General features: G+C 44.4%; 1 long non-coding RNA gene across 1 annotated transcript in view; it reads left to right on the forward strand.

Annotated features, from left to right (window-relative positions):
* Window positions 1–15,117: 15,117 nt before the first annotated feature.
* LOC115070904 overlaps window positions 15,118–17,551 on the forward strand; it is a 135,438-nt gene continuing 133,004 nt past the window's right edge. The window contains exon 1 of the long non-coding RNA XR_003850006.1: window positions 15,118–15,196. This is a non-coding gene — a long non-coding RNA (uncharacterized LOC115070904). The remainder of the gene's footprint in view (window positions 15,197–17,551) is intronic.

Consider the following 17,551-nt stretch of genomic DNA (forward strand, 5'->3'; position numbering starts at 1 on the left):
ACTAGATTGATATCTTTAATCAAAATAAGTTAGTTCTAGAAATATGGTTGTTTATGTCTCAACAATAAAAATTAAAATATTAGAACATGGTTCCGTAATTCCTAGAACTCAAAATGGAAACCATAACTATGTAGGTGTCTGTGGTAGTTTTAACATTACTATAATTTCAGAGAGAGGATGTTTAATTTGTGCTCTTAACAAACTATATGCATTCATAAAATACACAAATTTAGAATCTCCTTAAATATAATGTGGTGGTGGTTACATTTTTATGCCGGATTTTGAAAATACAAAACTGTCTCAGCAGTGATAAGGGCATAGATGAGCCATATATCCATAACTGTATTTTGAATATTGTACAGTCCTTTGGAGACAGACTCTGCAACCCTTACCAGTCAGCAAACACTGAAGATTAATGACAGGAAAGATTTGACAGTGTGGGCATCTGACAAAAATTCTGTATCCTATTCTTCCACAGAGGCAGCATCCTGCACGGTCAGCTCTTTAACTTTGAGCTTATGTTTCAAATGAACTATGGGTGCATACCTAAACAGGGCCGTTAAGATTTCCAAAAGTTCAGTGGTTGAGGAAAATGTAAATTTAAGAAGAGCACACGCTCTACAAATGGATGTGGATGGTGGAATCACACTGAACTTTTTAAAATCCCAAATTTCACATATGAAAATTTGATAGTCATTTCAATTTCAGTGATTTTTACTTGTAGGCCAGATAAAAATTCCCAAAGTAGATATCAGAGCCTCATTTGCATATTCACCCCTTGTATTAACTGGTCTTTTACCAGACTATGAACATGTTTGCAATCTATTATATTGGTGGTTCTTATGAACATTTACCTTTGTTTAGTTTGCTTAAGCAAATAAAAATAATTTAGAGTGATGTACTACCATAATAACATCTGTGTGTTCACCTCCTTTAGACACTGAACAGAATATTCAAAGCAATCTAAAATGCATGCCTTTTGATAGGAACTCCAGTTTTTAGTTGGAAGGCTTGGTTTTCATGTACACTATAAGTGTTTGTGTATGTATACATATATGTGCATGTACGTGTGTATACACACACAAACAGTGAGATATCTTGGTCAGATACTAGCACACGGTAAATCTTTCTTTGTAATTTCCTTTATAGAAGATTTTCTGGTATATGACTCCCTATTGCATTTGAGAAATGTTCCTGAAACCAATCAGTTTTTATCATTAACTAAAGAGTATTCATTACTAAATGCCAAGGACCTGTTTAGTAATACAGGTAATATCTGCCCACCTTACCACATCCCTTGTTTCGGTGACTTTACACACACCAACTCATTGCTCCTTACAACTATGAGTATGGCACAGAGAGGTTATGTATCTGTCTCTAGGTCAACAGTTAAGAATTGGTAACATTTGTATTTACACATTGGTATTCTCACTTTGTATACTCTGTATTCTGCACTGCTAACCATGGTAGTGCGCAAGCCAGGCTTCCAGAGGCTTTTGGAAGGACAGCTAGCATACTTAGGTATCAGTCTTATGACCTGATAAGTAAATCTGCTTTTCCAAAGAGCAATTTTGACAACTTTTAAGTTTTCTTCAAGGCTGGTGGATCCTGATGGTAAAAAGATGACCCTCTTTTCCTGCTATGTCTAGCGGGAACATCCGTTTTGAAAAAGGACTTGAAGCCTGATAAAATGGGTCTAGAGCTCAGATAATTTGACTAAGACAATGACAAGATTCTAAACATTGCCAGGTCGTTCAAAAGGGTCAGCCATAGATGCTTTGTTATAAAATCGGGGGGGGGGGTTCCTCTTCTGATAATAGTACTTTTTAACAGTGAGTTTGTGCTAAGATGTATACTAGATGTTATAAAATCGGGGGGGGGGTTCCTCTTCTGATAATAGTACATTTTAACAGTGAGTTTGTGCTAAGATGTATACTAGGGAGAGTTGCAGTAAGTAATTGACATAAAGCTTTCTCTTCACTTCCTAAAGCTGGAAGATTACTTTTAACTCACCCTGAAGGAAGTCTGGACCACAGAGCATGGTTTGGAAGGTCTGTGGACACACACTTCTGCTGTTTGCTTTTCAGTCTAGGCCCCAGATCTTCACAGTCAACAACATAGGGCCTGAAAAATCAATATTTGGGTTCTAAGAGTTCTGAGTGGGGTGTAAGGGCACAGTTTCCCACCCTTTAATTTGCCCCTGATGTTTTCTGGGCTCCTTGCCTTTACTTGCCCTGAGCTGGGAGAGGGAGATTTGAATGCTTTACCACCCTCCACCTCCTGTGGAGAGTTCTATGGTTGTGAATTTCTGCCTGTTAGTCTTTTACTGTTATACTCATTCACACCTCATACATTTTTCTCTAAAATCAGAACATCTGAGATGGTCCCGTGGTTGCACAGTATCTCGGGGAGATGGGTTTAATGTTGCTGTTTTTAGATGCTGCTGTAAACGGAACAGCAGCTGTCTTTGGATGCCGAGCAGATATGGGTACTTATAGCAAATAGAAGAGATAAAGGACTGCACCCAGTTAATCCTCAGAAAAACTCATATTTCAGCCATGGATTCAGCCTTCGAAATTTTAACCACCATGTATTTGTTCAGCACTCACACAGGACGTGATCCTCTGCATTGAAGAAAACTTAAGAAGAGAAAAACGTGATCATCCTCAACTAGTTTTCTAGTAACCTGTAATACTTTGAGAACTATGTTTTCCCCCTTTTAAATAATGCAAACAATTCAAATCTATAAGTATTCATGAATAATCCAGATCTATGAGGGAACCTTCTTTGTGATATATGTAATAAGACACAGGTCTTTGAAGAAAACCTTTCTTTTTCTAGAAGTTACTGAAGTAGAAAGTTACCATGCAGGATAGAAAGTGTCAGTTACAACAAGAGAACCTGACAGAAATCATCAGTTCAGTAATAGTTCAACATTGATGAAATGACTGTTCTAGGTACATGACTAACAAAACAGGCCCAGAAGATACTAAAGCGAATTAAACCCAACCTATCAAGAACTTGTTTAGAAGATGTTGCTTTTGGAGTGGGGAAGATGGTTCAGTTGATAAAGTGCTTGCTTTGAAAGTATGAGGACCTGAGTTCAGATCCCTAGCACCCACGTGAAAAAGCTGGGTGTGACCACATGTGCCTGTAAGGGAGGAAGAGACCGGAAGCTCACTTGCTGAATTGGTGAGCTCCAGTTTCACGGAGAGTCTTAGCCTCAAGAAGGAAGGTGGAGAGCGACTAAGGAGGATGTCTGACATTGACTCTGGGCTCCATCTACCCGTGTGCACTTGCATATCCCCTCCCCCCACACAATGAAGAGGTGGCTTACAGATATTTGTATATTAAAATTAAATTATGCATTTAGTCATTGTATAAATAGTTTTAAAGTTCAGGCAGTAACAAAAGAGATCAATTGCCCTGGAGGGTGCTGCTTGGTAGTGACTGGGATTGACCTGAGTAAAAGTTTTACTTGATAGCTAAAGAGGAGAGTCAGGTAGAGACAAGGGAAGGAGATGAGGGCATCCGTTTAAAGGGACTATCATGACCAGAGATGATACAGCATGAGACACTTATACAGGGTCTCGCTAAATCATTTGAGGTCTCTCGTCCATTGTGCAAGAGTGTCCCAAGTCTCCAGCAAAGATGAGGTTAGGAAAGTCAAGTGAATTACAGAGCGACATTTTGTTGTAATGACTGTAACTTTCATGCTTTGTCTTTAAGACGGCTGGCTCTGATTCCGATTGCAGAACCCGTCTTGTGATTTTGAGCAATTTTCTAAATGTCTCAGACTCCATCTTCTTCACTCAGTGTGAGTTCTGATCTTGACCAGAAAAATAGTACATGGGCTAGGCTTGGTGCAACATGTCTCTGAACACAGCACTGGAAAAGCAGAAGCAGGAGTCTGTCTTCAAGTTCAAGGCCAGCCAACGCAACAGTGAGTTTCAGACCAGCCAGGGCTGCGTAGTGAGACCTTGTCTGAAAAACAAGCCAAACCATGAGAAGGAAGCCCTGCTTGTGGCTTCCCAGTAGCAGAGAGAGTAGCTTAGTCACTGATCTCTTCCTGTTTCTTCCTGGCCGGTGTTGGGTCGTATTCATCACTAGCAGGGAAGGCTTCCCACATTCAGCAAACACACATACCTGCTTTTTCTGCATGAGGCCAGCAGCTGAAGGGATGGAGGCCAGGGACTGGGGAGTTTTGGACCAAGGGTTTGGAGACCTGGGTTCTGGTTCTCAGCTTGGTGACTACGTGTGTGAGGTGGCAGTTTAGCATTCTCTCAAAGTGAAGATGGGAGCTGAATGTCCACCTGACTCACCACTTGTCACACAGTACCATTTTCTCACTGGCAGCCAAGGGACCTGAAAAAGATGAAGCCATATGCTCAGTTCCAGGAAAAGTTGACTAAACCAGCTATTTTCAGTTTGAGGGAAGAAATGATGTATAGCAGTTAAACTCGTTAAAAAGAAAGGTGGTTTCCCCATGTTTGCAGAAAACAGCAAAGCTCAGACTAAGTACCCAGCAAAAATTCTTCAAACATTTAGAAACCAGCCAGGAGTTTGTGTTTATATCTGTAACCCCAGCACTCCACAGGCTGAAGCAGGAGGATTGCCATGAGTTTGAGGCCAGCCTAGACTACATGGTAAGTTAGGGGCTAGCCTGGGTTACAGAGTGAGACCTTAACTCAAAACAACTAGTAGCAATAACAACAGTAAAACCCACAAACATAAAAAAGGCAAAAGCCCACAGCAAGGTAGAGAGAGGCCAGCCTTGAGCTGCCATCCAAAGAACAGGGAGGAGATGGAAGATTGGAGGGCTGTGTGGCTGTGTAGTGGGAGACGGATTGGTGACTCAACAGACACCTCAGGATGCCGTGGATCAGAGCATCTCCAGAATGCCTCCAAAGGAGGAAACGCAGATCCTGAGAACCCTCCTTAGTGCTGAAGGAATGGAGTGCTGTTTTCTACTCAGTTGCTTCCTCAGAGTGTAGAATGCTCATTCAAAGTGTGGAGGGGTCCACGCCTGTTAAAAGGTAGTCGGTGGGATCCCAGGGTCAAGGACTACTGTGAACTCCAGATTCCACACCACAGTACGCTGATTTTACAGGACAGCATGTAAGTACTGTTTTCATCGAATGTTAATTTTGATATCGTTTTGAAGTGGTAACAGGCACAGCTCTGTAGTTGCGATGGCGATGTCTCCCTTTTATTTCTAAGTCTTTGTTTTGTTTCTGCTGTTAATCTGGTAACCAGCCACTTACCATAGTGATTACCTTGTAATTGAAACTGTAAAAGATCATGGCAGGTACCCCTATGTCAGGCAGATGGTCTCTCCAGTATGTCAGCTGTCTCAGAAGTCTTTTTTTATATAAAAAATTTGTTTTGCAATGTGGTCTAGGAGGAAAAAAAGAAAAAAGAAACAACAAAAGATAAAACAACAACCCACAAAGAAAAAGAACCCAGATTCTACAGTTTGAATTTAACAGAATGTATTTGCTAACACTTTTCAAAGTTGCCTTGAGAGACCGAAATTCATTTAGGGAAGCATCTTTGTGGATCATGAACTGCAGGGGGTGAGGGGAACTGAGTCCTGGGAAGCACGTGGCGGTTGTTACAACAGATTTTCTGAAGCTGTGCTTGAGTTCAGTCTTTTGGTGGACTTCTTTGGGGAGGTGGAGTGGAGAGCTGTAGTAGAAATACCCTCCAGCTATTGGATGTTTCTGCTCATTCCTGTAGCAGCCTGCCGGGGAGAAGTGGTTGTTAAACACTAGTATATTCCATAAAAACTAACAATTATGGCAAGGTTTTTCAAAAGGAAAATTACATTAAAGATGAATGAGGATATATTGAAATAATTATGTTTTAAGGTGTGTAACATTAAAAGATATTGAATAGCATATCGACTGTTTTGTAGAAACAGCAATAATGAGATTCCTGTCACCTAATCTTACAATAATTGGGTTATTTCTATGCAGATGAAAGTGTTACTGTAAAAAAAAAAAAGGTAAGGAAGCCTGGCATGTCCGTGAGCTAGTCCTTTAGTCTGAAAGCTGGGTTATCAGTCCTGCTTGGAAGGAAAGTCCTTTTCTATACAATTCTCATTTTATTATTTGCTCCTGAAATTCCACCACAGTATTTTTCAGTTGCCATAGATAGCAGATTGGTGGCTAGTAGTGTGTGTGTGTGTGTGTGTGTGTACATGCAGGTGTGTGTGTGTGTGTAGCTTTATGTAGAACCCAAAGGAATAAATTGTATAATTACTGCCCAGTGCCATTTTAAAAAGTGAAATGGAGGCAGTTCTCCTCCCAGAATGCATGCTGGAGCCCTTATCTCCAGGCCACACACAGCTCTGTCTCTGCTGTGTGGTGTTAGGTGGTGGCTGAGTGTCACTTGGAACCAACACGTCATGTCGGGCTGGCAGACCTCCCAGGACACCTTTGTGGCTAAGGTGAGTCCATCAGTCCATCAGACCTATTACCACCTTGTTCATTTTGACTCCTGTGATATGCATCAGATGAAGAGAAATAGGAAAATTACCTATTTGGGTTTGGAGTCAGGTGTGTGAACAGGAGATGGTATTTCACACTGTTGACTGCCATGGCATTGGGCAAGGGGAAAGATTTTATTTCCTGGGCATTTTGTACAGTTTCTGCACACTGCTTGCTAGAGGGAATGCCCTGTTCACAGGGGGTGCTACAGAATTTTACTTTAAAAGTTCTCTGGTTTTCCTACATTGAGAAAGTGCTCAAGTCAGCTGTAGATTAAACCTTACTGAAATCTCATGATAGTCATTTTGAGCAAAGCACAAATGACATAGTTCATTCAACAAGTACTTCTGGTTCAAAGGATTAGGAGGTCAAGAAAATATGCCTTATCAGTTTATTGCAGAATCAGCTGAGACTTCAGAGACTATAAATGTCAGGTCAGCTTACAACCTTCTGTCACTTGTGAGATGGGACGGGGCTTGGAGTGGCTGGTGTGCATTGGCATCCTGCCCTGTTGTGCCTGGTACAGAGATCTCAGAATCCATTTCTATGTATGTGATCACAGGTTTCTAGAGATGTTTCTTGTTAGGCATAACACATCAAATTTAGATCACATGTATTGAGAATTCATAGTCCTGAAGTGATTCATTCTAACTCTTTACGTCTTAGTAATCCTTCTAATTTGCTTGACCTCAAGAAAGAGTGTGGAGAACTCTTAAAAAACTACAAATGAACCTACCATTTGACCCAGTTATACCACTCCTTGGCATGTACCCAAAGGACTCATCCTACTGCACAGACACCTGTACATTCATGTTTGTTACTGCTCTTTTCACAATAGCTAAGAGATGGAAGCAACCTAAGTGTCCCTCAGTTGATGAGTGGTTAACGGAAATGTGGTAGGTACATTTATACAATGGAGTCTATTCAGCAGTAAAGAAAGATGAAATCATGATATTTACAGGCAAATGGATGAAACTAGAAACTGGTGATTAAAAATTTTCATGGAAAGGCTTTTGGGAAAATGTAGAATTAAGCACATGACTTAGGTTAGAATGGGTTTTGATACTGGCACAAATAGCCTAAAACTTTCATTTATGAAGTTTGGGCTGAGTTGGTTCTATACATTCGCTTCTGTCTCATGCTGGCTCAGTTTTTGGTTTGTATGATTTGATGGCTTGACCATATCTGTCCTTATTCTAGATCTCCCGTGCCGAGTGAGAGGAGTCTGTGGAGTTAGAGACTGGTAAAAAATGAGACGTTTTCAAGAATTCTTGCTTAATTTCATAGGGTTTGGAAGTTTACAGGACTTAGTAGTGTTGATCACACCTAGAACTGATTTATTCCAGTCTGAGACTGCCCTTGAAATGAGACTACACTCATGATGTGTGGGGAAAAATATGGAAGGTGGTAAATGGCTCTCATGACTCTCCTTAGCAACAATAAACATCCCCCTTCCTCCCCCCTAACCCCTTTGTCCAGTCTTCCACAGGCCTTTCTGTACTTGGGTTTCACAGCACAGGTTTACCTTGACCAAGGTCACTGTGCAGTCAACCTTTACAGATGGGATTACAGTGAGCTTTTCCACTGCAGCTGTGGCCGAGCTATGATAACGGTAAACATTGCAGAACACCCCCCCCCCAAATTAGAACATTGCTGATCTGCAAAAGAAACCTTAGAACCAATTCTTCACTCTTTCAAATAGAATCTATCTATATAGATACACTTTTAATATAATGACTGTCTCATTATGTTTCTAAAAGCCCCAGAATATTTGGAGCTAACAGATGTTCAGCAGCTATAATACAAGTTTGTAACTGATGTGAGTTCTCTTGGGTGGTTAATAAGAACAGGAACACTCTTGACCTGATGTGGGAAAATATCTTGCTACTGGGTACAAATTGTCATAATCATGTTCTTTAGAGAGAGGTGGTGAAATCCAATGATGAGGGTCCAGGTAAGCCAAGAATGATGCCACTCAATCACCGGACAGCAAGACCTTCATTTCCATATGTGTAGGCAGTTCTTGATATTTCGTTATGTTTTATCATCCCATTAAGTATCCATCAAAACTGTAAGTTTGCTGTTAAAAATTCTTGGTATGTCCTTCAGGTGTCTTTAATCTATGGACCCACCTGCAGTTCTTTCTCGTTTCTCCTTTTATTTTTGAGTAAGGACCTCCCTGTAGCCCCAGCTGGCCTGGAACTTCTCAGAGAGGTCTACCTGCCTCAGCCTTCTTCACACTGGGATTAAAGACATGCACCGCCATGCCCGGCTCTCCTTTTCTTTTCTTACTCTTCCAATTCTTGCAGAATTGGGTGGTTGAGTTTCCTTCAGCGTGGATGATTTTATTGATTGTAACGCTCCCGTGTTAGTATGTTCATCTGTTTCTATTTCCTAAGACAAGGCAGCCAGTTTCAGACACTGGCTGGGCACATCTGAGCCCTTTAAGGAGTCTGGGATTCTTCTTCAAGGGGAGAAGATGACCATTCTCTCCATGATGGACATTCATTGATGTCTGATGCTTACATCATCAGTTCATTAAGGTTGTTATATGGAAACAACTCAGTTATACTATCTATTATCTTGTTTTTCCTTTGTTACCTATAATAATTTATGAAAAGGCACTTGCTAATAAACGATTAGGGGACCAAGTTGTGCAGTTCATATAGAAAATGCTGCATTGGAAGTGCTTGATTGTATCTCTCAAGATGAGGAACCGTTTTTCTGTCATCTTGAGACGTTAACTGAGTAGTAGCCACTGAACACGTTGACACCATGAGTTTCATTGCAGTCAACATGCTTCAGCCGTTTTAAGTCTTTTCAAAGTCCAGTGAAAACCTGCTCACGTTGATTGCCGAGTTCTTTCATGTAACTGTAGTAATCAGGCCCCAAGATGTCCTTACTAAACTGGTACATAACCTGTCCCTTCCATGTCTCTAAGACTCCCTGGTGGTCTGCATACTGCTGTTACCACTTGCATGGTTTGTCATTATTGACAGACCTAGACAACAGAGTTACTTTATGTCTTAAAATTTTCAACTCCAGTACTCAAGTACATTAAGTTGGAACCATCACATTTTGTATCAAAATGGAAATTTCAGGTTGTCCTGGTTTATATGAAACCTGTTGGAGGCTTTTCTGATATTTTTAGAGAAGGAAACTTCCGGCATGGAACAGTATATCATTGTATAAATATCAGCCACAATGTATTCACATGAAGTGTCTGATTTAATGTTTCCTTGACTTTTTACTATGGCAGAATTTCCGTCTGACGTTTGTATCTCTCTTCACTTTGGCTATGCGTGTTGAAATATGTCACAAATATTGCCTATTCTTAGGGTACAATTCTCATTTTAATGGAGATTTTTTCCCCTTTATTTATAAACTTAAGACTTGGGTGCATCAAAACTAATTTCTGGGGGGAGGGTGGGGAGGAAAAAAATCAAAACCTACAATAGAAAAATAAAAGCTAACACGGTCTGGGCCACAGCAGAGCCCAGAGAGGAGTATAATCGAAAAATTCCAGGTGCTTCACACTTGACCTTTGATAGAAAATGACCTAGTAAATTTGCAACTTGTGGCTCTTGTGTTGAAATGCACAGGACAAGGTCTTCAAACCTTGAGCCGAATGAATTCCACGAGGGATTATTTGGCTTTTGATTCTTTTTTCTCCCTTGTCTAAGTGGTAGCCGCGGCAACTGCATGCTCTGTCCGGGCAGCTTCTTTCTTGGCATGATGAACCTGCAGAACTGCCCCGCATCTTCGTCCACCTTGGAACAGAGCGACTCGGGGGACTCCAGCATGTGCAGTGCTCTGAGTTGTCGATTTCCAGCAGTATCCCCATAATCTTTCCAGCCAGATTCGAGTGCATTGTGCGGATAAATGGGAATAAGCATCCCCCAGCATCTGCTTCTGTTCCTGGGGAGGAGCTGCAGCCAGCGTGGAGGCTGTCAGGGGCTCCTGTCCCTGTCCCTGGACTGCAGGCTGGGGTGCCTGCAGTGGCTGTAGCGCAGGGTGAGGGCTGCGGACTCTGAAGCTACTGTGTGGTGCTAAGGCTAGGGTTCTGCACAGCTGTGGGAACGCCTCCAGACTGGCAGCTGTCGGTCAACCCTTGCTGGGCGGCACCAGCCCCGCCAAAGTCCATAGCCAAGCAGTTTGGGCACTCAGACCTGACTCTCTGGGTCGTAGGAAGGCCAGGAGAGGCCGGAGCCAGAAGGTGAGGCGCTGGATGAGGCCCAGACTGCCACAAAGCACTTGGCATTCCTTGGAAGCCTTGAGGTCTCCGCCTTGTGGGCCTCATCTGTGCTAACTGGTTAGGTGTGTACTATGGAGGTCTTTCCTGAGCCTGTGGAATGCTGGTACAAAGGAGCCACCAGCTGCAGCCTGAAATGGACTTAGGTTGGCATCGGCAGGGAGCGCTCTCATCCCAGTCATCCTGCATGTACTGGTTGGTCAGATGAGCCTTTGCTCCTTCCTCCGGGCCAGGGCAACATAGAGTGGCTCCGACCCCACAGTGCATCGGTTCATCAGTGGCTGCTTTGGTTGCCTCTTCAGGAGGTGAGAACCAGACCAAGCGAGCTTCATCCATCCTCTAGCATTGCCTTAGCACTGGTGACTGATCATGCTCGTGGCACACCCCTCACAGCACACCCCTCACAGCACACCCCTCACAGCACACCCCTCACAGGACCGGATGCTTCCGAAGGCAGAGGAAGTATCACAAAGTGCCCTGTGGATCCGCTCGGTTCTGACGAAGACACGGCCCACACCAGGCTTTCTTAGACGGCACCACGTGATTCCGATGGGCCTTCCCTTAGCCTCAGCAAGGTCGTGGTGTCCCGGCCGTGGGCTCAGCATGCTGAGAGCTGAGGTAGGCACACGGGCGGCCCCACGCGCACACCCCGACACCCCCACACCCCCACACCAGACACCCGACATCCCGACACCCCACACCAGACACGCGACCCCTCGACCCCCCGACACCCCGACACCCCATACCAGACACCCAACACCCCGACACCCGACCCCCCGACACCCCACACCAGACACCCGACACCCAATGGACTGAACTTGCCTGGCTCTCGATGCCACTGGTCCCCCTCAGTGTTTGCAGTCCCAAGGGGCCTAGCTCCGAGCTCCCCATTAAAAAGGGAAATTAAACTGGGGTCTCTGCTTGGGGGGGGCTGCTCAAGAGGCGGCCGATGTCCCCACGGCGGCCTGGGGACACGGCGGGCTTCCTCCTTAAATACAGACCCGAGGTCTAAAGTGACAGCCAGGAAGCGGTAGTCTGTGAGTCACTTCCCCCGCCAGCTCCGCCACAACCCATGCTCGCTCGTTTCCTTTTTCTTTCCTCTCTCTCTCTCTCTCTCTCTCTCTCTCTCTCTCTCTCTCTCTCTCTCTCTCTCTCTCTCTCTCTCTCTCTCTCTCTCTCTCTCTCTCTCTGCCTCTCTCTGTCTCTCTGTCTCTGTCTCTCTCTGTCTCTCTGTCTCTGTCTCTGTCTCTCTGTGTCTCTCTGTCTCTGTCTCTCGCTCTGTCTCTGTCTCTCTCTCTCTGTCTCTCTGTGTCTCTCTTTGTCTCTGTCTCTGTCTCTCTCTGTCTCTGTCTTTCTCTGTCTCTTTGTCTCTCTGTCTCTCTTTGTCTCTCTGTCTCTCTGTCTCCCTCTCTGTCTCTCTGCCTCTCTCTCTCTCTCCCTGTCTCTCTCTCTCTCTCTCTCTCTCTCTCTCTCGGCTTTTTACCCTTTTTTATCCTTTTCTCTTCCTTGGCTTCAGGCTGGCTAAGCCCAACAGCAGCTCAGGCCCTAGCAACCCAGATGGAGAGAGGAGTCTTAGTTTTTAAATGCATGTGTGTATGCAGACATGTGTATCTCTGTGTGTCTGTGTGTGTGTATGTATGTGTTGTGTCTGTCTCTGTGTCTGTGTGTGTATCTGTATATGTGCGTGTATGTGTGTCTGTATGTATTTCTCTGTGCATGTGTGTATATTTGTGTGTGTGTCTGTGTATGTATGTGTGTCTGTATGTGTCCGTGTGAGTGGCTGTCTCAGTATCTGTGTGTGTGTGTGTCTGTGTCTGTGTCTGTGTCTCTGTGTGTGTCTATCTGTCTGTGTATGTTTGTCTCAGTGTGTGTGTGTCTGTGTGTGTCCGTGTGAGCTGCTATCTCTGTATCTGTGTGTGTGTGTCTGTCTGTGTATGTTTGTCTCTGTGTGTGTGTGTGTGTGCGCGCGTGCATGTGTGTGGAAACTGAAAACAACCTCAGTGTCACTCTCAGGAACACCACCTACCTCCTTTGAGTCAGGGTCTCTCATTGGCCTGCAAGTCCTAGAGATACTCCTGTCTCTGCCTCCGCAGTCCCAGGATGACAAGCTTGCACCTATCACTCTGGACACTTACATGGTTTCTGGGGATCAATCTCACGACTTCATCCTTGTACAGCAAGTGCTTTTCTGCCTGAGCCTTCCCTCCAGCCCCTCTGTTTGTACTTTAGCATATTTCAGTTTGAAATGCATTGCTTCACGTCCTGATCATTTACCAGGTTTATCTGAGGCAATGACTCCCTCAGAAGTTGTCATGTATGTTTTATTTCTTTCATATCAATGCACTGATTATGTAGTTCAATGTTTCCAAAGTAGTATTTAAAAAATTAAAGGAGTGGGGCTGGAGAGATGGCTCAGCAGTTGGGAGCACTGGCTGCTCTTCAGGGAACCTAGGTTCTGTTCCCAGCACCCACAGTGCAGCTAACAACCATCTGTGACTCTAGTTCCAGAGGATGTGACACCTTCTTCTGGCCTCCACAGGCATTGTATGTGCTGGTACACTGAGATACGTGCAGGTGAGACACATACCTATTGAAAAATACATTTTAAAAAAATTTAGAGTAAACACTAGCAATCACCATTGCTTTACGGCATAAACGCAGCCCATGTCAGTGTGGGCTGGAACGGTTAATTGCTTTTCTAGAGACTGTTTTCCAAAGTAGTGCTTGGTGATGAATCAGAAAGTTATAATATTTGTAACAAGTAAGGAATTCTTCACTGACGGGACCAAGGGGCATTCATTGATTCCTGTTCTTAACTGCCGTGGAAGAGGATGGTGGGAGGGAGGATTCGGCACAGCTGAGGGGCGGGGGGTGGGTGTTCTAGAGGAGTCTCCTTGCTGGTACAGCTCCTACTCAGCTCTCTGTCCGTTTCAGCTCTTCCATGGTGTTTAGTGTTAGGGAGAACATCTCAGAAAGACTGATACTTTTAGGTCTGAATGGTTCTTAGTGAAAAGAGAGTCAGGGAAGAGGGAGGGAAGGAGAGAGAGAGATCCAGAAACGGTGGAGTGAGGGAAACACCACATGGCTCCCCAGAGTCCAGAGCAGGGCACTGTGTAAGGCCTGAGCAACCATCTCTTGAGTTAGAGGGGGACAGAGGTCAACTCTACTCAAACCCTCCAGTCTGAAGGTTCATGGTCCCAGTTTTCCAATGAGATGTGGATTAGACAATGACTCTGCTTTGAACTCATTTATAGACGGGGCTTGGTCTTATAGATTAAGTCATATGCCCCAGAGCCCTCAGATAGGAAGCTCTGCAGTTGATCCTGGAAACAGCTTTTGTACATAGTAGTGTTTATACGAAACTGTGTTCGAGTGTGGATGCTTAAAATAACAAGAACTTCCCCTGCGCCAGCCTTCGCTGCTGCTCAGTGCTTCTACTTCCGAACCGAATCTCATATTTTCTACCAACTCAGTCGTTGAACCACTATCTAAAAAGGGCACTTGTTAGTTGAGTGACTGAATTTACTTTCCTAGGACCATGTTCCGGTCACTATTCCCCTAACCCAGGCCTTTGTGCCTGCATACTTTCATAGCCTCCTGTGTATCTGAGAGCATCTTTCCAACAGTTCCAATACTACTCCGTCAATGTAGAGGTAAAGGAGGCGGGGTGGACCAACCAATGAGCTCCCCCTCCGCTGCCTAGACAGCTGGAGATCTGTGGCTGCGTTACCTGAGAGAGGCCAGAACCTCTCAGCAGTAAGATCTTTGCCCTCCGTGGGGAGAAGACAAGAAGCCTGGCTGAGCTGTGGATGCTAATGACCTGTTTCTCAGAGCTCAGAGATGAAAGCAGGCAGATCCTGTTATCTCTGGCTCCTTCCAAAGATGCAGGGCCTGCTCTGTTCCTGTGTAGGCCTGCTGCAGGCCCTGCCCTTCCGGTTCTTCCTGTCCTTTCAGAACCTAGGGAGACCACCCACTGTGTCACAGTCCCCCCAGATCCCCCTCTTTCCCTCCATCTTACTGGAGGATTCCAGAAATCCATGATGAGTTTTCTGTAAGTTTTTGTGTTACACTTCAGGTGCTGTTAATGTATGGACACACCAGCCCATGCTTTCCTGAACCCCACACTCCAGACTCCTGGACTGCGTCCCACATTTACATCTTTGCCTGCTAATGACTTTTCCATCTTTGAAGTTCTTAGATTGCAGCCTCTTTATTAGTAAGTTTTAATGACTCTGTTTTCTCCGTTTCATCTAACAAAGTACGTTGCTGATGTTGCTCAACAATATATTTAATTTGACTTAGTATTCAAAGAAGGGTTGAGGCTGTCTGTGATACTAAAACTAGACCCAGAAATTTTATCTTATTCATTGAAAGGGCTTGGATACCGGTGTTGTATGAAGTCTGTGCCGAGGACTGTAACATGAAACAACTTACCAGCCTAACTTCCAGATCGGTATGTTGATCTTATTCTTTTTATCCATTTAGTGTGTGTGTGTGTGTGTGTGTGTGTGTGTGTGTATGTGTGTGTGTCTCCTCCCTCCCTCCCTGTGTATATGTGTGTATAGTATAGTATATGCTGTATGAATGTATGTGTGTGTGTGAGTGCACTTACATTGAGCATGCACACTTGGAAGCTAGATATTGATTCTAGGTGTCTTCCTCTCCACCTTATTTTCTGAGACAGGGTCTCTCACAGATCCTGGAACTCACCATTTTGACAGCACTGGCTGACCAGCAGAGGCGCTGGGATCTGGCCATCTCTGCCACACCCCCCAGTGCCAGGGTCGCATATGTATGTCACCACATCCAGCTTTTACATGGGTGCTAGGGATCAGAACTCAGGTGTCCATACTTGCAGAGCAAGCACTCTATCCATTGACCCATCTCCTGCACCATCTCCCTGGCACCTAGTCTTGAACACAAAGATTAGAAGCTAGTTTCAAATTTCTTTTTGCTACAGAATATCAAATTTGCTGTTTCCTTGGGTTTTGCTTGTGATCAGGAATAATGGCTTTGGGTTATGAGAAGCATTAAAACATCATATGGAGTCCAATTCAAACTAGGAGACTGATATGTTTCAATGTGATCCATTGTGGTTTGATGACTGGAAAGGGGAATAGATTATTCTATGGGTTGTGGTCCATTGATAATGAAAAAATGGATCAGCAGACTATCTTCCTGTCTCTGGTTTATGATCTACGTGGAAGGAACTGGGTCTGCTCATGTACTGATCTTTTAAAGTGGTAAAGAGTGTTTTAACCTCTGCTCTGCGAAGGCTGCAGAGTGGGTGTCTTGCTTTGTATTTGGCAGGAGGACTCATCTAGCAAACTGGTAAGACGTGGGATGAGCATCTATCCCCTAAGTGGATTTTGGTGCTTTTTGATCTTTCCCTTTTCTGTCACAACCCCAGGAGGCAAAAAGGAAAAGAAACAGGATTTGCATCTACTAGGGACGCACTCTTGGGTTCGGTGCTCTGAGGGTACTGGGGACTCCGAGTAGAAATCCTGAAAGAGAAAAAGCCAGGGGTGAATGAAGGCTGTGTGGATGAGGGGATTTTCAGAGGCCTGCTGTCACGGTGCCACATTGGATGTGGTCATATACTGTCAGCAAGCTTTCTCTGTTAAACAACCTGGGAACGTGGTAGGCCTGTCCGGTCCTAAAGTTGTCTGGGGCAGCAGCTGTTGTGGTTGCTCTCCATTTTAGGCCCTTCCCCATCGATAGGGTATCACCCAGAGCTCTGCTTTCCTCCCTCATTCAAGTGCTTCCTTTTAGGAACACTGAGCATCTTGGCTCTGCTTCACTGATCCTGTTTTTTCTGGCACGTACATCCCTGCTGGATGAGGGGAAGGCACGAGATGCTGTGTGTCCATGATGCTAAATGGTGCTGTGTCATCTGACCAGCTCACTGGACTGGGAGGCAAGGGCATTAGTACATCCAGCCCTCTGCAGGTAGCTGGTCAAAGAACCCACGTCAGCTTGTGAACCAAGCACTTCCCAGGAGTCATCTCAGTGTGTGTATTTGGCTAGGAGCTCAGCTGTTGAACGCTGAGGGTTTTTTTTTCCCACCATGAACCAGGTATTTGCTCATATTTAGACAGCATCTAGGTAGAGGCAATTGAGACATTTAATTGAATCTAAATCTATGCTAAAAACAGGAATATCTTATTATAGATTCACAGATCTGTGTATGTGTGTGCTTAGGATGGTGATAATACTGGGATCTATTTCAGAGGAGGAGATGAGTGAAAATAAGAAAAAAAAATTAATGGATTTGAGCCCAAGTAAATGAAACTCTATTATTTAATTATAGTATCTGACTGTGCGTAGAAATGGAGGATGAGCAAGAGGTCCCCTCCAACCCGCCTCTTGGATCCTGGAAGATTTCATGACTAAAAGAGAAAGTCTGTCACTCAGAGCCACATGCTGGAGGTCTGATCCTTCACACAGTGAATCAGGGAATATAGAAAATATTTTGGGAATTGAGGACAGCCTTCTTTTGCACGCACTCAAGGGCTTTTATGTCTAAATGAGTGGAACTGCGTACTGCGGAATAAACGCCGTGTCCATTCCATTTTCAGCTCTGTGTTCCTCTGGATAGATGGGGTGAAAAGACAACCACAAACCACCTCAGCAATCCACAGAGGAAGGGGACTTAAAACTCCCCGTTGGAACCGCTCGCGGCGCACGTCTGCAGTGCTGATGACTGAGCTGTTTGTTTGTTATCTCTTGCTACTTTTGGCAAGTGGCTTCGTTTTCATCCCGTGTCCTGGTTCAGTTCCAGTGTGGATGAGTGATGCTGTTCCATCTG

This window comes from Nannospalax galili, unplaced genomic scaffold (genome assembly GCF_000622305.1).
Source record: "Nannospalax galili isolate Female #2095 unplaced genomic scaffold, S.galili_v1.0 scaffold917, whole genome shotgun sequence".
In the NCBI taxonomy this organism is placed as follows: Eukaryota; Metazoa; Chordata; class Mammalia; order Rodentia; family Spalacidae; genus Nannospalax; species Nannospalax galili.